Source organism: Phalaenopsis equestris, unplaced genomic scaffold (genome assembly GCF_001263595.1).
Source record: "Phalaenopsis equestris unplaced genomic scaffold, ASM126359v1 Scaffold000224, whole genome shotgun sequence".
Lineage (NCBI taxonomy): Eukaryota > Viridiplantae > Streptophyta > Magnoliopsida > Asparagales > Orchidaceae > Phalaenopsis > Phalaenopsis equestris.
This window is the reverse complement of record NW_018164666.1, coordinates 2797834-2820224: the sequence shown is the minus strand read 5'-3', so window position 1 is coordinate 2820224 and position 22391 is coordinate 2797834. Positions and strand designations below refer to the sequence as shown.

Sequence of the window (22391 nt, the reverse complement as noted above, 5' to 3'; positions counted from 1 at the left end):
ATTTAAGCCAAAATCGTGTGTGGTGCAGTGAGTGCATGAAAAATGGCGTTCGCGAGTAATCGAGTCACAAAGGGTTCACCTAAGGCTGTTGATCCTATAGGAACTCAATTTCGGGCCCTCTACATGTTGGTCCTTAGCCCTTGCAACTAAAAGTTGAGTGCTTGGAACCACTCATGCGAGTTCTTCACAGAAATGAGTCAAGAAGTGGCTTGAAGTTCTACGGGAGGTGGGCTCCATTACTAGTTCGCTAGGATGGTCAACCAGGAACTCCTAAAGCTAGATCCTAGGTTCTAAGAGTAGGAGACTAAGACCTCACTAAAAATGAGGTCAACAGTAACTTGTGAAGCTGTAGAGAGATATTTAGGGTTTGTTTTGGGCAACTGCAGCTTATCCAACTTATCTATATCACCAACTTTTCCTGATAAATTGGCTGGCTGTTTGGGGCAACTATTTGAGAACAGATGATTTACAGCTGTTTGTGGATAAATGACCATTCTGCGCTTGTTAAATAATGTTGTTTGTAACGAACTTTCTTGGCAATATATTCGATACTACAATGCAAAAAAATATTTCTATTTTTGAGAGTGTATCTATGTTTTGAATCTTCTGAATTTTTATCCCTAAAAGCCTCATCAGAATACTTTCATCATGCTTAATTAACTAGACAGTTTTTTCATTATTATATATAAGATTGGAGATCAAAGATACAATTTGAAGCAGCATTGATCATTGGAAACTAGGGGTGTAAACGAGCCGAAGCTCGTTTATATTTCGAGCTCAAAAAATGTGTTCGTGTTCAGCTCGTTTGTTTAGCAAGCCAAACACGAGCTGTTCACGAACAAAGAGTCATTTTGACAACGCTAATCACGTAGCCATAAAATGTTAAGGATTGGGGTAAGATTTAAAACATCATTTGAATATAATTTAATAATTTTTATTATATTTTCTTCATTAATACTTTTAATTGATTATAAATCTTTGTAGCCTTGTAGTCAATTAAATTATTAAAAAATACTACTTATCAAAGATATATATATATATAATTGATTGGTATTATTTCGAGCTAAAATGAGTCGAACACGAACGATCAATTATTTATTTGTGTGGTTCGTGTTCGGCTCTTTAACTTAGCGAACGAGCCGAGCACGAGCTTCTTAACGAGCCGAACACGAGCTGTTCGCGAACAACGAGCCGTTTTGACAGCCCTATTGGAAACTAATGGTTGTTTAGCCATTGTGCAGATGTTATGGAGAGATTTGGGGCAACTTTAAGCCAGAAAATACTTTTTGGATACATACAAACAATTAGCAATTATAATTCTGATCAATACAAAATTTATTAGAATTTGAACTGACCATACGTAAGATTAGAAACCATACATATAACATTCAATTGGCAAATTTTCTAATTTTAATTTGACAAAACTTCTTGGAAGTTGTCTATAGAGATGTTGAGTAATTATGGACTTATAAATACCCTCTCCTTCACTTCCAGAAGCTAGTGGATCCATGAGCTCAATGCTATTATAGTAAATCATTTGGTAAAAGAACATGGTGCAACTTACGTGATCCGATGCAAATCCGAACAAAATCACATAAAAAAACAAAGAATGAAACATGGTGAAACGTGATCTGATGCAAATCCGCCTAGGTGATTTGGACTCGTTTATATTGTTGTTTCAATGCAAATCTCTAGTTTGTGGATGCTAATATAGGAAGGCAGTTTTTTTGGGTTGCAGCCAAACACCCTCTAAATGTCCTCTAAACCCTATACCCTAAACCCTAAGCCCTAAACCACTAAATGGTTTCTGGTATGGGAGTATTCTCAGGATGGATGACCTCCTAGGGAGTTACTGCAATAGAACAAAATTGAGGCAGTTGGGAATATCTCAATGGGGAGGGTTTGGCCATTACACATTCTCAACTTTGGATGTCTTTTTACAAATTGCAGCAAGTCTTGAACTTTTGAACAAATATTGAGAGAACATTATATTTATTAGGATTAAATGATTCGATTGTAGTTTTTCGCTGCATGCCCTACGCGGAGCTCGAGCATTTTGTGGTGTTTGGGATCAGCAGAGGAAAGCTCTGCAGTAAAAAAAACTGTCTAATAATGTCTTATGAAGTGCCGGCGTAATTCAAGTTTTACTTACTTACCTATGCATGAGAAGGTGTTTTTCATTTTCAAAAGTTAAAATGGTGTTATTTTTGCTGTTATATACTTTTTTTGCGTGCCGAAAGATTCTTGCTGGAAGTACAATACTTGTTCATGCACAATGTAAAGGACATTTGAGGAGTATGAAAAAAGTCACTTTATTCTGAGTATAATGGTTGATATTATTCTTTTATTGGAAATTATTGTTGGTGGTTTTGTCGGATTCAACCAATTTTGGTATCATTGGATTCTTTTTGTTGCGTGGTCAGTTTGACTGAGTTTCCTGAAATTAAAGCTCTGAATGATTTTTAATTTGAATCAGAAAATCTTTTGCTCAAAAATTGCCTTGAGATTCGTGCCAATTGATGAAATTTATTAATGCTGCATCAACTTATACATTTATTTAAGTGGATGTGTTGCCTTTAAGAGCATGCCATGACAAAAGCAGAAATCCCTGACTGCAAAGTGCTAAGGAACTGTCATATGATTTTCAAATGCCTATTGGAATTAAATCCTTGAAATATAATCAGCTGCGTTGGTTTTGTATATTATATTCTTCTCCGGTTTAGTAAATGATCTGCTTCTTTGATTTAGCATATTATCTGCTTCTCTGGCTTAATAAATGAGCTGCTTCTTTGGTTATTGTGAGGCCTTAAGATTGTATTACTCATGATGATTCATGCATGCATAGAGTAAGTATAGAGCATGCAATGCCATTAATATTAAATGACACTTGTACAACAGGAAATTTGTGCTTCGCTATTATTATTAACATTTTAATCAATAAAATGTTATCATTTTTTATTTTCATCTCCATTTCTAATATCATTATTAGTTGTAATGATTAATATGTTTTTTGCTTTTTTGGTAAAGCATGCGAGCGGCCTACAATAATCTCCAAACTCGATTTAGATCTCGAAAACTAAGAAGCAAATGGTATCTTATCTTCTCAGATGATAATTTCTATTTTGTTGAATTACATCAGGGACGGCCTTTAAACTCATATCTTTTTGCTGTCGTTATGGATGCTCTTACGGGACGTTTACAGGAGGATGTACTTTGCTGTATTGGTCTTGTGGATACGACTAGAGAAAGAGCTTAGGAAAAACTTAAGTTATGGAAGTCTACTTTGGTGTCTGCAGGTCTTGTTTGAGTAGAACTAAAATTGAATACACGGAATATAATTTTAGTAGTAGTTGCTCTAGAGACAGAGCTGTTTCTATGAGTGCTCAAATTATTAAAAGTTGTGAACGCTTTAGATTTCTTGGGTCTATTGTTAAAAGTGGTGGTGATATAGATGGGGATGTTATTAATATAATTTATGTTGGATGGTTGAAGTGGAAGAATGCTTCCGGCTTATGGTGTGATAGAATAGTACCACTTAGATTGGAAGGAAAATTTTATAAGATGGTGGTGAGACCTGCAATGATTTTTGGCACAAAATGTTGTCATTTAAAAGAGAAGCACAAAACTATGTTAAGTGTTGTCGAGATGAGAATGCCTTGGTGGATGAGTGGCTTTACACTTAGAGACAAAATACGAAATGAATATATCCGTGATAGTGTTGGTGTAGCTCCAATGGTGGACAGAATTAGAGATAGTCGTCTTAGTGGTTTGTTCACATTAGACATCGACCATCTGATGATCCAGTTAGGAGAGTAAATGTTTTAGATTCGACTTACGATAAGAAAAACAGAGGTAGACCTAGAAGACTTGGGCATATTGTTTAAAAAATGATCTTAATTTATTAGAATCAAAAGAAAATTTGATACTCAATAGGACGCAATGGAGAAAAATGATTCATGTAACCGACCCCACTTAGTGGGATAAAAGGCTTGTTTGTTGTTGTTGTTGTTGTTGTTGTTGTTGTTGTTGTTGTTGTTGTTGTTGTTGTTGTATGACAATATACTTACAAAAGAAAGTTTCAAGCATATCTATATACTTGACACCTTAATATTCATTTTTACGTGCATAGCATTCAAATCTTAACATCATGTCAAAAGTATCACCATTACTAACTTTTACAAGTGAAATACACATTTTCATACATTGGTTCATGTCACCCAAGTGTTAGAAACAGAAAAGTTACATTATATTTTTTAGATATGTAAATATGTAAAAATTATGTGGATGTATGTCAATTTTCCTCTTTTTTTATTTTCCTTTAAGCAATGACTAATTGCCTAGATAACATGTTGTGAAGCCCCTTAAGTTGAAAGAAGCTAAACTCTTCAATATCGAGGCTCCTTTTGGTGGAATTTCATCCAAAACTCCAAAGTTAAACGTACTCGTGTGGGAGCATTCTCAGGATGGGTGATATCCTTGGAAGTTGTACCAATGGGACAAAGTTTATGCCATTAAGGCCCAAGCAGACAATACCGTAATGGATGAGAGTTTGGGCTGCTACACATGATTCCCTTTTACAAATTGCAGCAAATCTTGAACTTTTGAATAACTATTGAGAGAACATGATATCTATAAGCATTAACTGATTTGATCGTGGTTCTTGACTATAAGCTTTATTGGGAGTTCTAGCTTTTTGTTATGTTATGGGATGAGTGGAGAGGAAAGGTCTGCAGTCACAAAGAGTGAAAATCCATGGTTCGGTTCAAGGATTTCTGAACTTTATGATTTCCTTAGATCCCGTGCCTTATTATGTCATAATAAACGTTATGATTTCCTTTAGATCCCGTGCCTGCATCTTTTGATTTGGCATACGTGCCACCTTACCTATGCTTGAAAAGTTGCATTTCACTTTTTAAAGTGAAAATGGTGGTATTTTTTATGTGATATGAATGATTTGGGTTGTATAAATGTAAAAAGTAAAGTTTTGGTGTTAGATATATAAATATATAGAAATTGGATGGTATGTATGTAACAGCCCCCTCTTTTTTTTTTATCTGTTACCAGTATAGTGATGGTTATGGTGGCTGTGATGAGTGAAAATCTTGGTTTTCTCAATTCCTTTGTTTGGAAGAAATTTTAAAATTACGGGAGAACATAACTTGCCAGTTACTAATGCTTGATTATGAGTATTTGTGCGAGGGTTGGTTAAAATTTGATAGTTAATTCAAAGAGGAATGAATTTTACAAGACTCAACTCAGTTTTACTTTACTAAAGTGATGGAGAAGCTCCGGTGGCTTTTGGGATCCACTGCTGACGGGTTTTGCTTTAGAAGGATTTACTAAATTCTACTTGACTTAAAATGAAGGGGATTCACAATCTTTGAAAGCTTGTTTATAAATGTTTTGGATTTTGCTACTTTGAGTTAAAATAAAGGGGATTCACAATCCTTGGAAGCATGCTTGTAACTTTTTCTGTGCAGGATGAATAAAATCGCTGTGCCGTTCAAATTGATACTTTTTATCACGTGCTAAGTATGGAGCAGCTTGGACGGCCACTGAAATTTTTTTTCGGCAACCGTTGTTTCCACAATTTGGTAGTTTGAGTATTGCTTGATTGATTTTTTCTATGGAATTGGAGGCCCCTTTTTGGTGATTGATTGAGGCTGATCTGAGCCTCTGTTGTAATTTCTCTTTCATGTTGTTTTGGATCTTTGAGATTTACTTGGCTTGCAGGCTTTTTTGTTATTTGTTGGATCAGGCAAAGAGAAAAAAAAAATTTGTAATCCTGTTATGTGATCTGTAAATTTGTATGGCTGTAATCTCTTTTTCAAAGTATTCTTAGTTCCTCACTCTTTTCTTTTAGTGTGTTTTATTATTATTATTTATTTATCCTATTTTGTGTCAATCACTCTCTTTCATTGATTGTGTGGCTTTTCTTTCAACTTGGTTTGCTTGTTCTCATTTTTCTGGTGGAAAATGCCTGACTGAGACAATATGTAAAGTGGTTGGTGATTAATCATTCCTTAGGGTTTACATTCAAGTGTTTTTAATTTTTGAAGGACTTCATATGAGTTTTCTGTTGGAGAGTGGGGGAACCAAATATTGTTCTTATCTTAAGCAAATTTGAGAGTACTTTTCCTTTTATATCGATCCTGATTTTATTGATAAGGGAACTTCTCTGCCGTGGAGCCAGCTCAGTGGCTGTTGGGAACAACTGTAGGCAACTGGTGCTGCGTTAATGTTTTAATAGCCTTCATATTGGTTATGTCTCTAGATCTGTTTATGTCTCTAGATTTGTTCAAAATTTTTTTTAAAGAGGCGATGATGATATGCCCAAGAAGATTTGGCAAGTAGATTTTGGAAGGTCTGGGTGCAGGCAACCGATGTTCATGCCTTGATGATTTTCTCCAAGGTTTGTTATTGGCTTTAAGTGGTTTAATATGTACAATAAAGAGTAAGAAATGCACATACTAATTGGATTCATAAAATTTTTGTTGATGGGCTGGGAAGGAAAAGAGGTAGACATAATGCAACATGGAAAGTTGTTTGAATGGTCTGTAAAGTATGGGATCAATACCTCGAACTAATTCAGTAGTAGTGACAAATTCGAGTTCATAAAGTTGACCCTAAAAGTTGGAATAAGGATATTTGAAATGTGATTACGATGATGATGCATCCTTTGTTGTTCCTCTTTTCCTTTTATTCCTTTCTCTTTAATCATATATCCAAACTGTGGTGGTGTAATGGGGCATGCTCTACTTTTTATTTTATATAAACGTTCTTATAGCATCAACTGTATTTAATTTTACTTACTATATCCTGCGACAGTATTCTTGTATAAATTGGGCAATTCTGAGGCTCTTCCCTTATTAACTATTATTGTTTGTTTTTTGGTGATTCTTCTGTTGTCTTTCAGCGAACTAGATACTACACCTGACGTGTGAAGCTACAAAGATATTTAGTTGGATCTATTTGTGTTTTTGTTATAATGGAAATCCCTAGCTTGTGGTGGCTAATACAGCGACTGCTTTCTCAATTCATATTTTTGATTTTCAGAGCATTCATCAGATGGATTGCTTGTTCATAAAGCTCACTAGAGTCTTTGCTCCTTTTGTTGTAACAAATAGAAACGTAACCATGTCACATCTCTTTGATATTGAATGCTGCAATGTTTTCCTATGATGGCTTTCAGCTAATTGGATACTGCCACTGACGTGTGAAGCTACAAAGATTTTTAGTTGGACCTATTTATGTTTTTGTTGCAATGCAAATCCCTGGTTTGTGATTGTTTTCTCAATTCATATTTTTTATTTTCAGAGCATCCATCAGAGGGATTGCTTGTTCATAAAGCTTAGTAGAGTCTTTGCACCTTTTGTTTTTTTTTTTTTTTGAAAATTATGCTCCATTTGTTATAAAAAAAAAAGATATGGGCTTAAAACCGATCCATGATGTAAACCAGAGGAAATAGGAAAATATTTGGTCAATCCTCCTTTTGCTCAAATACAAGTAACAGTTGCTGTATACATATCTTTAATGACTTGAATATAAGTCATATCATCACCTTTCTTCTCAAGAACACTCCAAAGGATATCTATTGGAAAGTTATCATAAGCTTTTTCTAAATCAATAAAAATCATATGTAGATCCTCCTTATTATCTCTGAACTTCTCCATCAAACCTCTCAATAAATGTATATTCTTCAATAGTAGATTTGTCTGGCATTAATCCAAATTGATTATGAGAAATCTTTGTAGTACGTCTTAACCGATGTTCAATTACCCTCTCCAATAAATTTAAAGGATGACGCACCAACTTAATTTCTCTATAATTGGCACACTCTTGTGCATCCCATTTATTCTTAAAAATGGGGACCAAAATACACTTCCTCCACTCAGGCATCTTTTTAGTTTTTAAAATAACATTAAAGAGTTCAGTAGGTCAATAAACTCCCAAGTCTCCAAAATATTTTCACACTTCAATTGTGATATCACGAGTTCCTACAGACTTTCCACCCTTGGTTTTGCTTAAGCCTCCTCAACTTCTTTATTACTAATGCGACGGTAAAAATAAAATATTTTATTATTCACGGTATTAAAATCACTAAGTTCGATCGTATTTTTCGAAACTTCATTAAGAAGTTTATCAAAATTACTTACCCACCTATTTTGAATTTTTTTTTTCTAAGAAAAGTACTTTTTGATTTTCATCTTTAATATACTTTACTTGAGTTAAATCTTTACTCTTCTTTTCTCTTTGTTTGACTAGTTTATAACTAGTTTATACATATATAGTTTATACATATATTTTTCATAGTATCTAATATATTATAAAGGTCACTAAAAACAGAATTTCTAACGTGGTGGAATGTAATTATATAGATATCCTTCTCGTAGATAAGATGAGAAAAAGCTCATTAAAAACTTGAATTATGGTGGTCTATTTTGGAGTCTAAAGGCCTTCGTTTGAGTAGAACTAAAATTGAATACAGTCAGGGGACTATCTTGGCACTTGGTAGAAATGTAACAATGTCCTAGCTCTTTGTTATTGCTTGCTGTAATTTTTCTGAGGATCTCTTAGTCCGGCTGCTCGGACTTGTTATTGATGCATTCCTCTGATCTCCTTATTGGCAACTATAAAGGATGCACATATGGTTGTTGAGCATGATGATTATCTTGTTATTTGTTCTGGTTATTTTATTTTATTGGCACCTATAAAGGATGCACATATTGTTCTTTTTCTCCATTGTGTCGGATTGAGTGTCATATTTTCATTTAGTTCTAATAAATTAAGATTATTTTTAATACAATTATTGCTTGCTGTAATTTTTCTAAGGATCTTTTAGTCTGGCTGCTCGGACCTGTTACTGATTTAAATCTGATATAAATATGGTTGATGCATTCCTCTGATCCCCTTATTGGCAACTATAAAGGATGCACATATGGTTGTTGAGCATGATGATTATCTTGTTATTTGTTATGGTTATTTTATTTTATTGGCACCTATAAAGGATGCACATATTGTTCTTTTTCTCCATTGTGTCGGATTGAGTGTCATATTTTCATTTAGTTCTAATAAATTAAGATTATTTTTAATACAATTATTGCTTGCTGTAATTTTTCTAAGGATCTTTTAGTCTGGCTGCTCGGACCTGTTACTGATTTAAATCTGATATAAATATGGTTGATGCATTCCTCTGATCCCCTTATTGGCAACTATAAAGGATGCACATATGGTTGTTGAGCATGATGATTATCTTGTTATTTGTTATGGTTATTTTATTTTATTGGCACCTATAAAGGATGCACATATTGTTCTTTTTCTCCATTGTGTCGGATTGAGCGTCATATTTTCATTTAATTCTAATAAATTAAGATTATTTTTAATACATGTCCTGGTCTTTTTATGTTTACCCCTCTCTATCTCATTTCTTTACATAAGACAAATCTAAAACATCTACTCTCCTAACCGGCTCATTAAATGGTCGAAGTTTAATTTGAACACATTGATTTAAAGGATTAATGTCATAATTTTTTCGCAAAATTTTATGTTGGCTGTGTTTACTTAACCCTCCATTTTTCTATCAGGGGTTTAGACCCAACAATGACTTCAATAAAAATGTTGCTGCCTAGGAGCAAACTGGGGACAGTTAGTGTATATGGCTAATGTGATAACCACTACACCACAGCAACTTTTCTTTTATTTTTTGGGGAAGAAATCTAAGTATAGGGAGTATATTCATATATGCAGATGCATTATTATGACTTTGTCTGAAGAGTTAGTTTGTAAATGAATTTCTTTGGTTTGCTATGAGATCTTAAAGATGTTATTACTCAGGAAAAGCGTACAGCAAGCTATGCCAATGATAATATCAATCTTATTTTCATCTGCTTTTCTTTAATCATTATTACTCATGATGGTTAGTATGTTTTAATATTTGTTGATAAAGCATGCTTGGCCTACAATAATCTCCAAACTCCATATAAATCGAAAAAATTATGAGAAGTATATGGTGTGTTCTAGGTGGTTGGGGGAACAAAATATTGCTCTTATCTTAGTCAAAATTGAGGATTCTTTTGGGGAATGTTTTCCTTTTCTATTGATCCTGATTTTATAGGTAAGGGAACTACTCTGTCATGGAGCCAGCTCAGATGGCTGTTGGGAACAACTGTAGGCAACTGCTGATGCGGTTAATGTTTTAGTAGCCTTCATATCGGTCATGTCTCTAGATCTGCTCAATTTTTTTTCTTAAAGAGGCGATGATGATATGCCCAGTAATATTTGGCAAGTAGATTTTGGATAGTCTGTGTGCAGGCAACCGGTGTCCATGCTTTGATGATTTTCTTCTAAGGTTTGTTATTGTTTTCAAGTGGTTTAATGTGTACAATAAAGAGTAGAAAATGCACATACTAATTGGATTCATAAAGTTATTGTTGATGGATTAGGAAGGAAAAGAGGTAGACATAAGGCAAAATGGAAACTTGTTTGAATGGTCTGTAAAGTATGGGATCAATAACTCAAAACTAATTCAGTCGTATTGAAAAATTCGAATTCATAAAGTTGCCTAAAAAGTTGGAATAAGGCTATTGGAAATGTGATTACGATGATGATAACACTTTTGCATACTTTGTTGTTCCTCTTTTCCTTCTTATTCTTTTATCTTTAATCATATATTCAAACTGTTGGGGTGTGATGGGGCATGTTCTACTTTTTATTTGACATAAACGTTCTTATTGCATTTCCAAATGTATTTAAGTTTACTTACTATTTCCTGCGACAGTTTTCTTGTAAAAAATGGGTAATTTGCCTTTTAATATTGTTACTATTATTGGCACACTTGTGCATCCCCTTTATTCTTAAAGATGGGGACCAAAATACTCTTCCTCCTCTCAGACATTTTTTTAGTTTTTAAAATAATATTAAAGAGTTTAGTAAGACAAGAAACTCAACTCTCCTAAATATTTTCACACTTCAATTGGGATTATCATCAGGTCTTGTAGATTTTTTAAAGCCTTAACTTTTTTATTACTAATGCGGCGGTAAAAATGAATCATTTTATTATTATTCACGATATTAAGATTACTAAGTTAAAAAATTTATCAAAATAACTCACCCACCTATTTAAAAAAAAATTTCTAAGAAAAGCACTTTTTGATTTTCTTTTTTAATAAACTTGCGTTAAATCTTAACTTTTTTTTTCTCTTTATTTGTCTCATTTATACATATATTTTACACCCTCGTTAGTATCTAATCTATTATAAATGTCACTAAAAGCATAACTTTTAACGTGATGGAATGTAATTATATAAATATTCTTCTCGTGGATAAGACTAGAGAAAAAACTCGGAAAAAACATGAATTATGGAGATTTACCTTGGAGTCTAAAACTGAATATAGTGGCAATTGGTAGAACTGTAACAATGTCCTAGCTCTTTGTTATTGCTTGCTGTAATTTTTTTGAGGATCTTTTAATCTGGCTGCTAGGATTTGTTGTTACTGATTCAACTCTGATCCTCTTATTGGCAACTATAAAGGATGCACATATGGTTGATAAGCATGATGATTATCTTGTTATAAATTAAGATTATTTTTCATACAACATGCCTAGTCTTTTTAGGTTCACCTCTCTCTACCTCCTTTCTTTACATAAGACAAATCTAAAACATCTACTCTCCTAACCGGATCATTAGATGGCCGAAGTTTAGTTTGAACATAATGATTTAAAGGATTAATTTCATGATTTTTAAATAAAAGTTATGTTGGTTGTGTTTATTTAACCCTTCGTTTTTCGCATTCGGGGCTTGAGACCAGGCAATGACTTGAATAAAGATTTTGCTGCCTAGGAACAAACTTGGGGATCTTTAGTGTGTAAGACTAATGTGAGGATCACTACACCACAGCAACTTCTTTTTTATATCTTTGGTGAAGAAATCTAAGTGCAAAAATATATTCATATTTGCAGATGCGTTATTATGACTTTGTCTGAAGAGGTTGCTATGAATATCTTCGCTAAATAACTGAATATCAATAAAGTGTCTTCTTAAAGATGTTATCACTCAGGAGAAGCGTTCAGCATCCTATGCCAATAATATTAAATATTGCTTCTACTGAATGAAATTTCTGCTTCACTCTTAATATTCAATTCTTGTTTACCAATAAAAATTTCACAATCATATTTTTAGCTTTTTTTCTTTAATCATTATTACTTTTAATGGTCAGTATGTTTTTATATTTGTTGATAAAGCATGCTTGGCCTAGAATAATGTCCAAGCTCCATATAAATCCAAAAAACTATGAGAAGTGTTTGGTGTTTTATCTTCCGTGGGTAATTCATGTTTGTCTGTAGTTACAAATGATATAGTTGCATAGGTTTTTTTTTATATATAATTTATTTTTTTTTCTTTTCTTTTTCTTTAGCTATGGCTATTTGCCTGGATGATATGCTCAGGTTTAGATGTCAGCATACATAACAGCTTGTGGGGCTTTTGCGGTTCTTGGTCTTTAGGGGAATCCGCAGTGGGAAACTCAGCAGGGGGAAAGTGAATATCCAAGGTCTTGGAATTGTTCCAAAATGAGTCATTTGGGCCTTCAACCCCTAGACTTGCGCGTGCATGTCTGGTTGCGTAGACTCTATCGTGTTCCATGTGCATTATTTCTCTTTGGGAGCTTTCTCATTTGTAGTCTTTCACGCTTCTAATTTGGAGCATTATTCATGCTCACCGCACCACTTTTTAGGTTGAATTCTTATTTGTCATTTGTGAATCATGCCTTGAGATTAGAGGGATGAAGGAGAGGAGAGGAGAGTAAGTCTGGAATTCCTTTTTTCAAGAGTGAGTCCAAGGTCCCTTTATTCGTATTTTTGCTCCCTATTCATAGAGTTGTAGTTGGTACAATTACAGAAATGTGAATAGTTTTGGAAATCGTTCTTAATGTGATTAAATGAATTTCATGTCATATTTATATTATAATTTGTATTCCATTTATTGTATTGATCTGTTGGCCGACTGGTCTGGCGTCAGTGGTCCAAGACGAACGGTGGAGTAATGATTGTGCCCTTTTGATGTATGTGTTGGGCGGTTGAGGTGATCTGTCGTGCAGCGATCCTGTTTCCTGTGGTTGGGTGTTCCTATGTTAATCCTGGTCGATCCGCCATTAGAGAATCTTGCAACGGGAGATCGTTCGATTATTTCCCTGCCCGACAATGGTAGGGTGGTAGGACACTCTGTTTGCCCACTCCTTCTGGGCTGTCCAATGGCTTTGAGATTTATTAAGGGCTTTGATTTTGTCATGTTTGGTTGCAATCTGATGGATAAATTCACGTTTATGCACAAAGCAACTAATGACGTGTCCAGGCTAATTTTCTCCTGCCTCAAATTTTCATTTCTTTTTGTGCCTTTAGGGGTGTAAACGAGTCGAACAGGAGCGAGCCTAGACTCAGCTCGTGTTCGACTCGCTTATATTTCAAGCTCAAAAATTGTGTTAGTGTTTGGCTCGTTTGCTTAGTGAGTCGAGCATGAGGTGTTCACGAACAAAGAGTTGTTTTGACAACCCTAAGTACGTAGCCATAAGATGTTAAGGGATGGGGCAAGATTTAAAAATTGTAGTTTTAATTAAAACATAATTTGAATCTAATTTAATAATTCTATTTTCTTAATTAATACTTCTAATTGATTATAATTCTTTGTAGCATTGTTAGTTAATTACATTTTTTTTAATATTACTCATCACTATATATATAATTGATGTGTAGTATTTCGAGCCAAAATGAGCCGAATACGAATGAATAATTCTTTGTTCGTGTTTGACTCATTAACTTGGCGAATGGGCCGAACACGAGCTATTCGCGAACGAGCTGTTTTGACAGCCCTATGTGCTTTACATGTAATTCTCCCAAAAATTTTAAAGATTTTACATATCAACCATCCAAAGTTTTATTTTATTTTGAAATATGAATTTTAATCCATTATACTTTAAAAGTTTTTCCTTGTAAGCTCCTCATTGAAATTTTCTATGATGTATATAAATATAACAAAATTTTTAGGTAGAATATTTTACTAAATTTTTATTAATGGTTAATTATTAATATTTTAAGTTTTTATCTACAAGTCATCTTAAATATTAAACATAATATTTTAGTTTTTGAAGTTTTAAATATAATATTTTATTTATTTATTCCTTCAAACATCCTTCAAAATTTATGCAGATTTTGAGTGATGGTTTTTGAATTATTTTTTATTATATTTTGTTGGATTTTTAAATAAATTTAATAATTTAGAAGTTCTATTATAAAATATCTTATAAAAGAGCAGCTCGGATGGCAACCCCTGCTTCCATGCATTTGCAGTATGGGGCATTTACATGCATACCACATTATTCTTATGTATTTACACATCTCACAACTAAACTTTTATATTTACCAACATAGCATTCAAATCTTTAATATCACATAAAAGTAGCACTATTATATTTAAAAAAAGATGTCAAAAACACCTTTCTCAAATGTGGAAAAAGAGGATTTTGAATTTGCTTGTGTAGCTCATGCTAGATTTGGTTATCATTTGGCCTCCTATTATTATCGTAGTTTTTTATTGTGCTTCAACTACATGGTCGGGCTGATTTGGGTTCATATCAGATCACTTTTGATCTTGGGTTCAACTATAAATGTACTGAAATTTTGGTTTGAGTGAATTTGTATTTGACTGGAAGTTATCTAACAGAATTTTGCATTGAGATTTTGGATCGATACATTAGTTATTATCTCTAGTCTCCTGTTAATGATTTTAATGAACTATGATTACATTCTTAGGCAGATGTGGCATGGATATCTTGGAAGGCCTGCATGCAGGCTGCCTATGGTCTGTTTTAGGAGAAAAATTTTTGTACGTAGAACATACGCAGTGCTGCGTACATCAGGGAGGTTATTCAGAGAGTATTGGGGGGTTATATCTGCGTTATATCCCCTGTAACCCCTCCCTGTAACCTATCTGTAACCTACAAATATATGAAAACAGAAGCGCGGAACTTACTAAAATGTCCAAATAGACCCTAAATATGTTGCAAAACAACCTCTAAGTGGCTATTGGTAGCAGAGTTTTGTTTGTTAAAATGAAGGGGAAAACATTCTTTAAAAGCTTGTTTGTGAATCTTTTCTACAAAGGATGATTGAAATCATGCAGCTCTTCAATGAGAAATGCTTGATATCCCCTGGTAAGTTATGGAGCAGCTCGGATGGCTGAAAATCTGTTGTTGGCAACTGTTGCTTCCAAGCATTGGTAGTTTGAGAAATGCTGGTTTGATTTTGTCTGTGCTGTTGAGAAGCGTTATTAAAGTTTAATTTTCTCCTCTGTTATATATTTTATTTTTATTGTTATTTGTCATCTTCAAAATTTACTTTGCTCGCAGTTGTAGCCATTTCTTTGTATTTGTTAGTTTTTTTTTTTTTTTTTTTTTTTTTTTTTTCGGGTTGTTTTTTTTAAAATGTTTTGTTTCAAACAGGATTAAGGGGCTGTTTGGTTTGTAGAAAAAGAAATAGTGTAAAAGTAATATTTTGTATTTGTAATACTTCAGAGTCGTTTTGTTTAGAATAAAATAAAAGCAGATTTGAAATTAACTGAAAGCAATGCAAGATATGCCCATTAGGGGCAATAATCGATGTTGATTGGTGGGTGCAGGGCTGAGAAATTAGCTCGAAGATTTGAGTTTGAATCTAAATTGAATCGAATAGAATGAGCCAGGCTATGAGCCAAATTTTTGGGTCCGACTTTATTGATCAGATTTCAAGCAGGTGTCAGGTCGGATTCACCAGCTCTCGATTGGATTGAAATTATATCTATGAGAGCGGGCGGTGGAGATCGACCCTCATGTCATGTTGTGGACCGAGGTTACATGAATAATTGACCTGCCTATTGGCTTAAACCCTAAATACTTTTGATTCCCTCAATCACTCCCCATTTCCTTTCGTCTTCGCTGCACTGGTCTTGTGCAGTCTCCCGCCTGTCCTTTTTGAAATCCTTAACCCTTGGTGAGAAATCACCACTCCAGCAATCCGACAGTCTAAAAGCTTTAGGTGGTCTCTTTTTACTCTTTCTAGTAAATTTTTTCTCTCAATCTTGCATTTTTCATCTAAGATAACCGTTGTTTGTTACATCTCTATTTTATTATGGTAGATGTTTACAAATTGCAGTGGTGCTGGGCCACTAGTGTTCACAACCTGCGTGCTTAATAATTTTTTTCTTTTGTTTTATAATGTTGTTGTTTTGTTTTATAATGTTGTTGTGGTTGATGGCTATTTATTTAGAGGGTTGTTGTTCCTCTAAATTTATAACAATGTTCTGTTTGCTATTCCATTGGTGCCTGCAACCAGAGCTTTTATTAACCTTTACTTTTTTTTTCTGTTTTTTTTGAGGTTTTTGAATGTTTTTAGTGCTGTCATGGACTCATGATTGTACTTTCAACCTGAGTTCTATTTATTTAGGGCTGCCATAAATGTTTTTATTAACTTTTCCTTTTAAGGCTCCATTGACGGATTGTTGGATGTTCTTTAGGGTTATCATGGAATTTTGGTTTTGGTTGCTGGATTCGCTCGCTATGATCTTTTTTATTTTTTTCAAACATAATCAGAAAATCTTCACAACAGTTTTTTTACAACGAAGGGGAAGGGAGATTAGTTTGGTATGAAGAATGAACCTCTTCTTTTGTTTTAAAGCAAGATAGTGAATGGCTGCTGCTCAAATGGATATGATGAACTTAAAAAGAATGAGTTCTGGGTTTTATTATGCCAAAGAAGTGAGATATGAGGACTGAAACAGTAAATAGAATGAATGGGTCATGTAAGGCTGTTGACTCTTGTGGGATTATTTTTGGGTGTGAATGAGGCATGAAAAACCTTTTGGTCCATACCATTACATGTGGATTTATTATTCAGTGTGGGTCTAATGTTGTCTGAATTGGGCATGTGATGTTTGTCTATTGATACAAAATGGAGCATTTTATGCTCTTTAAAGTTGAATAATATTGGAATAAAAAGTTATACTTCATCCACTATAAATCAATCATATCTATGTTGGCTTTTCTTAACCTTTCTTACATTTTTTTTAATACTTTACTATATTTGTATACATTTTGTATTTATGATATGGCTTTTATCTATTTATCTCAAGTATTGGTCAGGGGCTCGTCGGAACGGTAGCTGCTTAGTCTCATCTGAGAGTACAATCTTTTTGTATTTTTTTTTGAAAGAAAAAACAACGGTAGCTGCTCAAATGGGTTATAAATCAATCATCAACTTATAACAAATCAAACTTGAATAATCTTCATCATGACTAGTGTTGCTGATTCAAATGTGATATAAAAATAGCTCAATGCATTCTTCTGATCCCCATTTCAGAAGCTATAAAGGTGGCAAAGATAATTGTAATGATGAAGATGATTTTGTTTCTTGCTATGGTTATTCTGTTTTATTGTAAATGAGTAAATATAAGAACAAGGAATAATCTTCATAGTTGAAAATACATGACTAAAATGACCCCCATGTAAAGAGTTAGAGGACTATTTTGGCATTTTACTTTTTGAAGTTTCATTGATATTGCTTTTGTCTGAAGATGCAAAAAAGCACTTTCTGAAATTTACCTTCAGAGTTTGCATGATATACTTTATCACAAAATGTTTTTTAAGATTCTCCGTTTTTTTATTAGTGTGGTCATGTTACTTAAAGCTGTCACATCTTGGCATCCTTTTCTTCTGATGGCATTGTTTGCTATCTATTAATATTATTTTCATTAAATCTTATGTTCTTTGTTATATTCTAATTTGAAACTGCATTTTGGTCTAAACATTTTTTTTAGTGGATGGTATAACCTTCAGAAGCTTGCCTTTGCAGAAAACAGAAATCCCTCATTATGAGTTTGCTTTACTAAAGAACTGAACAGTATACTGTAAATGAACCACTGCACTTGATGAACCTTGAACTCAACTCAATTAAGGCTCCATCATGTTTATTCAAATTAGTAAATAAATAAATTTGAACAATTTTTAAAAGCTCGAAGCTTAAACAAACCGAACATGAACATAGTCAAACTTGTTTGTTTAAGTTCACGATCAAACTCATTTGGCGTTCAACAAATAACTTGTTCAATACTCGATATTAGGTTCAGTAATAGGTCGTATTATATATATATATATATATATATATATATGTAAAGGTATGTGCAATATATATTTATTCATTTAGTTAGAACTTATTTAATTATAGATTTAATAGTGAAATATTATTATATCAATAGTATTTTTAGTTTAATTATTAATTATATATTTATTTTATTAATAAATGAATGTAAATTTAGAATGAGATATTTACTAATAAAGCGTAGAGCATCTTATGCAATTAATATTAAATGACACTTATACAATAGGAAATTTCAGGTTCACTATTAGTTTTAAATTGTCACTCAATAATTAGTTATCATTTGTTATTTACACTGCATTTCTACCATCATTATTAGTCGTAATGATTAATATGTTTCTCCATTTGTTGGCAAAGACTGCTCAGCCTACAATAATGTCCAAGCCCTATTTAGATCAGGAAAAATAAGGAGCAAATGGTATCTTATCTTATGGGATGGCAATAGGAAATTTCAGGTTCACTATAACTTTAAACTTGTTTATAAAAAGTTGTCATTTTTTATTTTCATCTCCATTTCTATTAGGCCAAAGAAGACAATTTCTTGATGGGTGAGAGTTTGGCTGACACATATGCTCAGCTTTGGATGTCAGCTTACGTAATTAAATTACGAAAATTTCTTTCTACTTTGAATTTCTGAACAACTTATTAGTGAACATGATAGTTGTAAGGATTATTATTTAATCGTAGTTCTTGATGTATGCCCTACAGTTGAACCAACATTATTTTTTTGGGTGGGAAAAATCACCGTGTCTAATTTTCTTCAAGTATCGGGCAAAAAAAAAAAATGTCGAGGTGGTGCAATATTACTAAATTGCCTAAATTACATATGAAATATATATAAATTTTATTATTTATATAGAGAAATTGTAAATTTTAAGGGGATAATTGCCCATCCTGTAGATAACCTGGTTCCATCTTTGATGATCTACGTGGAGCTCAACCATTTCGAAGTATTTGGATGTTTTTTTTTTGGCTTATATTTATGGAAGGCTTGGTATAAATGTAAAAAGTAAAGTTTAGATGTTAGATATGTAAATGCATAAGAATTGGGTGTATGTAATTGCCCGGTTTATTTGACTCTATAATATATCCAGCCCAATTTGCATCAAGATTTGGGTGGTATAAATGTTTTTAAAGTTTAGTGTTTAGATATGTAAATACATAGGAATTGTGTGGTAAGCATCTAATTTCCCTTTCTTTTATTTATCTACTATCGGTATGGTGATGTTTCAGTCGTTGTGATGAGAGAAATTCTTGGTTTTTCAATTCCTTTGTTAGCAAGAAGTTTTAAAATTAAGGGAGAGCGTATCTTACAAATACTTGATCATGAGTATTTGTGTGAAGATTGGTTAAAAATCTGGTAGTTCATTAAAAGAGAAATGAATTTTACAGGACTCATGTCAGTTTCACTTGACCAAGGTATTGAAGAATCTCCGGTTACTGTTGGGATTTGCATTTCAAATATCATTATTAGTCATAACGATTTATATGTTTCTCTTTTTGTTGGTAAAGCTTGCTCGGCCTACAATAATGGCCTCACTCCATTTAGAATAGGAAAACTAAGAATCAAATGATGTCTTATCTTCTCGGATGACAATTCATGTCAGTATACTTAACAATAGTTGCCCAAAAATTTTCTACATAACACGTAAATATTCATATTTACGTATATATCACTCAAATCTTGTAACATCACATCAAAAGTATGACTATTACTAACTTAGTGAAATACACATTTTTATGCATATAGGTTTATAAATACTGCAACAACAACAAGCTTTTTTCTTCATTGTGCCCTATTGAGTGTTATTTCATTTATATCAAATAAATTAATATTTTTTTATACATAATATCCAAATCGTTTTAGTTCTATTTCTACATTTTCGAACATGACTTGAATCTGAAACATCTACTCTTTTGATTGGGTCATCAGATGGTCGACAACATATCCAAATCATTTTAGAATCTGGTATAAGACATCCAAATCATTTTAGAATCTGGTATAAGACATCCAAATCATTTTAGAATCTGGTATAAGACATCCAAATCATTTTAGAATCTGGTATAAGACATCCAAATTAATATTTTTTTATACAACATATCCAAATTAATATTTTTTTATACAACATATCCAAATCATTTTAGATCTGAAGCATACACGGTATAAGACCCCTCAGGTCGGGGGTTTGAATCCCGTTTGGCACAGTTGGCCTTAAGGAGGTGGTACTCGAATAGTTAGGCACATTAGGGTGGCTAGAGACTTGCATAATAGCCTCTGGCCATTCCTTTTAAAAAAAATTATCATATGAACTTTACTACTTGTTTTATATCCAGAACCAGTGTTTTTCTTTTTCTTTATTTTTTGCAAAGATGTATAAAGTGAACTTAAGGTGATGGATATGTAAATACATAGGAATTGGCAAAGTATATTGGTAAATGTGTTTAGTTGTTTTCAGTATGTTGACGGTTCTTGTTGCTGAGACGAGAGAAATTCTTGGTTTTTTAAATTCATTTGTTAGCAAGAAATATTGAAGTGAAGGGCGAATATATCCTGCGAATGCTTGATCATGGGTATTCTTGTGACGGTTGGTTAAAATCTGGTAGTTCATGACATCATTCAAAGAGAAATCAATTTTACAGGAATCAAGTCAGTTTCACTTAAACAAGGTGATGGAGAAGCTTTGATTGGCTTTTAGGATCTGCTGCTAATGAGTTTTACTTGTATTCTTTGCTGTTTGAAGCCCCTTTTAGTATTGTGTCAAGTATGATTCTGGTGATTCTGAGACTCCTATTATTAGTTTCTACTTGGTCCCATTATTTCTTATTATACTCCAATTTCTGAGATTTTTGGTATTAGTAATGTTTTGAATTTTTTTTTATTTTTCTTTTCTTTTGTTATTCAATTGCTTATTTATTTAGTTTAAATGAAGGGGAATCACAATCTTTTAATTTTCTAGTAGATTATTTTGATTGGGCCAACACCATAGTATTTTCCCATTCCATGTTATTTTCACTAAAAAATTATGGTTTCTCCTCTGTTTTTTTTTTTAATATGCATGTGCTGTATATTCATGCAAGACCAAGACTTTATATTATCACCATACCACCGTGAATCTTCTAGCATGCAACAAAGCTAATGTTGTGTTCATTTTCTGCTCTCTTTTCTTTTAGAGTTATTTTTTAATTATGCTTTGATTTCATGAACTCTCTTTTAACTTGGCTTGCTTATTCCCATTTTTTTGTTCAATTAGTTTACTACATTTTGTTTGGATCTCATCGCAATATTCTTATAGTTCATTTACTTGCATGTTTACGTTGCTGCTTCTGATATGGCGTTATCTCTTGAAGTTTAGTTACTCCGGGGCATCATGATACCAGAAAAGCAGCAGCTTATATTAGATGAAGGAAAAGCAGCAAAATTTTGGGTTGCTATTTGTTGCACAAAAATCATTTCCTTTTTTTTTTAATCACATTGCTTTGAAGCCTTTTGGGTTTCAGTGCTTTGTAAATATTAATGTGTTAAGTTTTATATTTGTAATAGAGATCAATGGTTTCAAAGGCATTTAACTGGTGGCAGAGGCGTGTACAAGGCAAGTATTTTTTGGATTTTTGAAGATGCAAATTCACTCTTCTTCAAGCATGTTTTTTAACTTAAAGCTGCCCAAACTTCACTCAAGCTGTTGGAGAAGGCCGTGATAATAAAGAAATTATAGGTTCTCTTAAGAGTCTATTTAGGTTAGCTTTTTTGCTTTCTTTTAGTTTCATGCTGACGTCACAATTCTGTCTAGGGAATTGCATTGTTGTTTTTTAGAAATTTTTATGATAGGAAGTTGGCTTTTGCTATTATATTTGTTAGTTAGTGTTTGATTGTTGTAAGAAAGCTGTTCGACTTATTTTGAAAAATTTTTTATAATTCTTGCATAGCTTTCTAAAGGTTGTTATTCTCTTTATGAACGCCTTTATAAAAAACTGCAGCACACTAAATCTTTTTTCTTATTTAAACTACCTAGTTTGATTGAAGTTTGGGCTCATTCCTTGATAATAGTAGGCTTAGGGCCCGTTTGTGGCAACTTATTTGGTGTGGTGGCGTTTTAAAAACGCATCTGACTTGTTTGGGTAAACTGCGTTTTGGCGGCTTATGCGTTTTCAAAACGCTGAAAACTGCGCACCTATCTAAATGCGGTGGCAGCTTTCTGGCTGCAGTCTGACTTTT

General features: G+C 33.1%; 1 long non-coding RNA gene across 3 annotated transcripts in view; it reads left to right on the top strand.

The window, feature by feature from the left end:
- Positions 1–22391, top strand: part of LOC110023548 — a 59751-nt gene that overhangs the window by 22822 nt on the left and 14538 nt on the right. The window contains exon 1 of one of the 3 annotated variants that reach the window (XR_002293915.1): positions 10252–10348. The exons of 1 other annotated variant lie outside the window; for it this stretch is intronic. This is a non-coding gene — a long non-coding RNA (uncharacterized LOC110023548). Of the gene's footprint in view, positions 1–10251; positions 10349–21783; positions 21914–22391 lie in introns of those variants that run through there. One more of the 3 variants, XR_002293913.1, reaches the window with a different exon arrangement.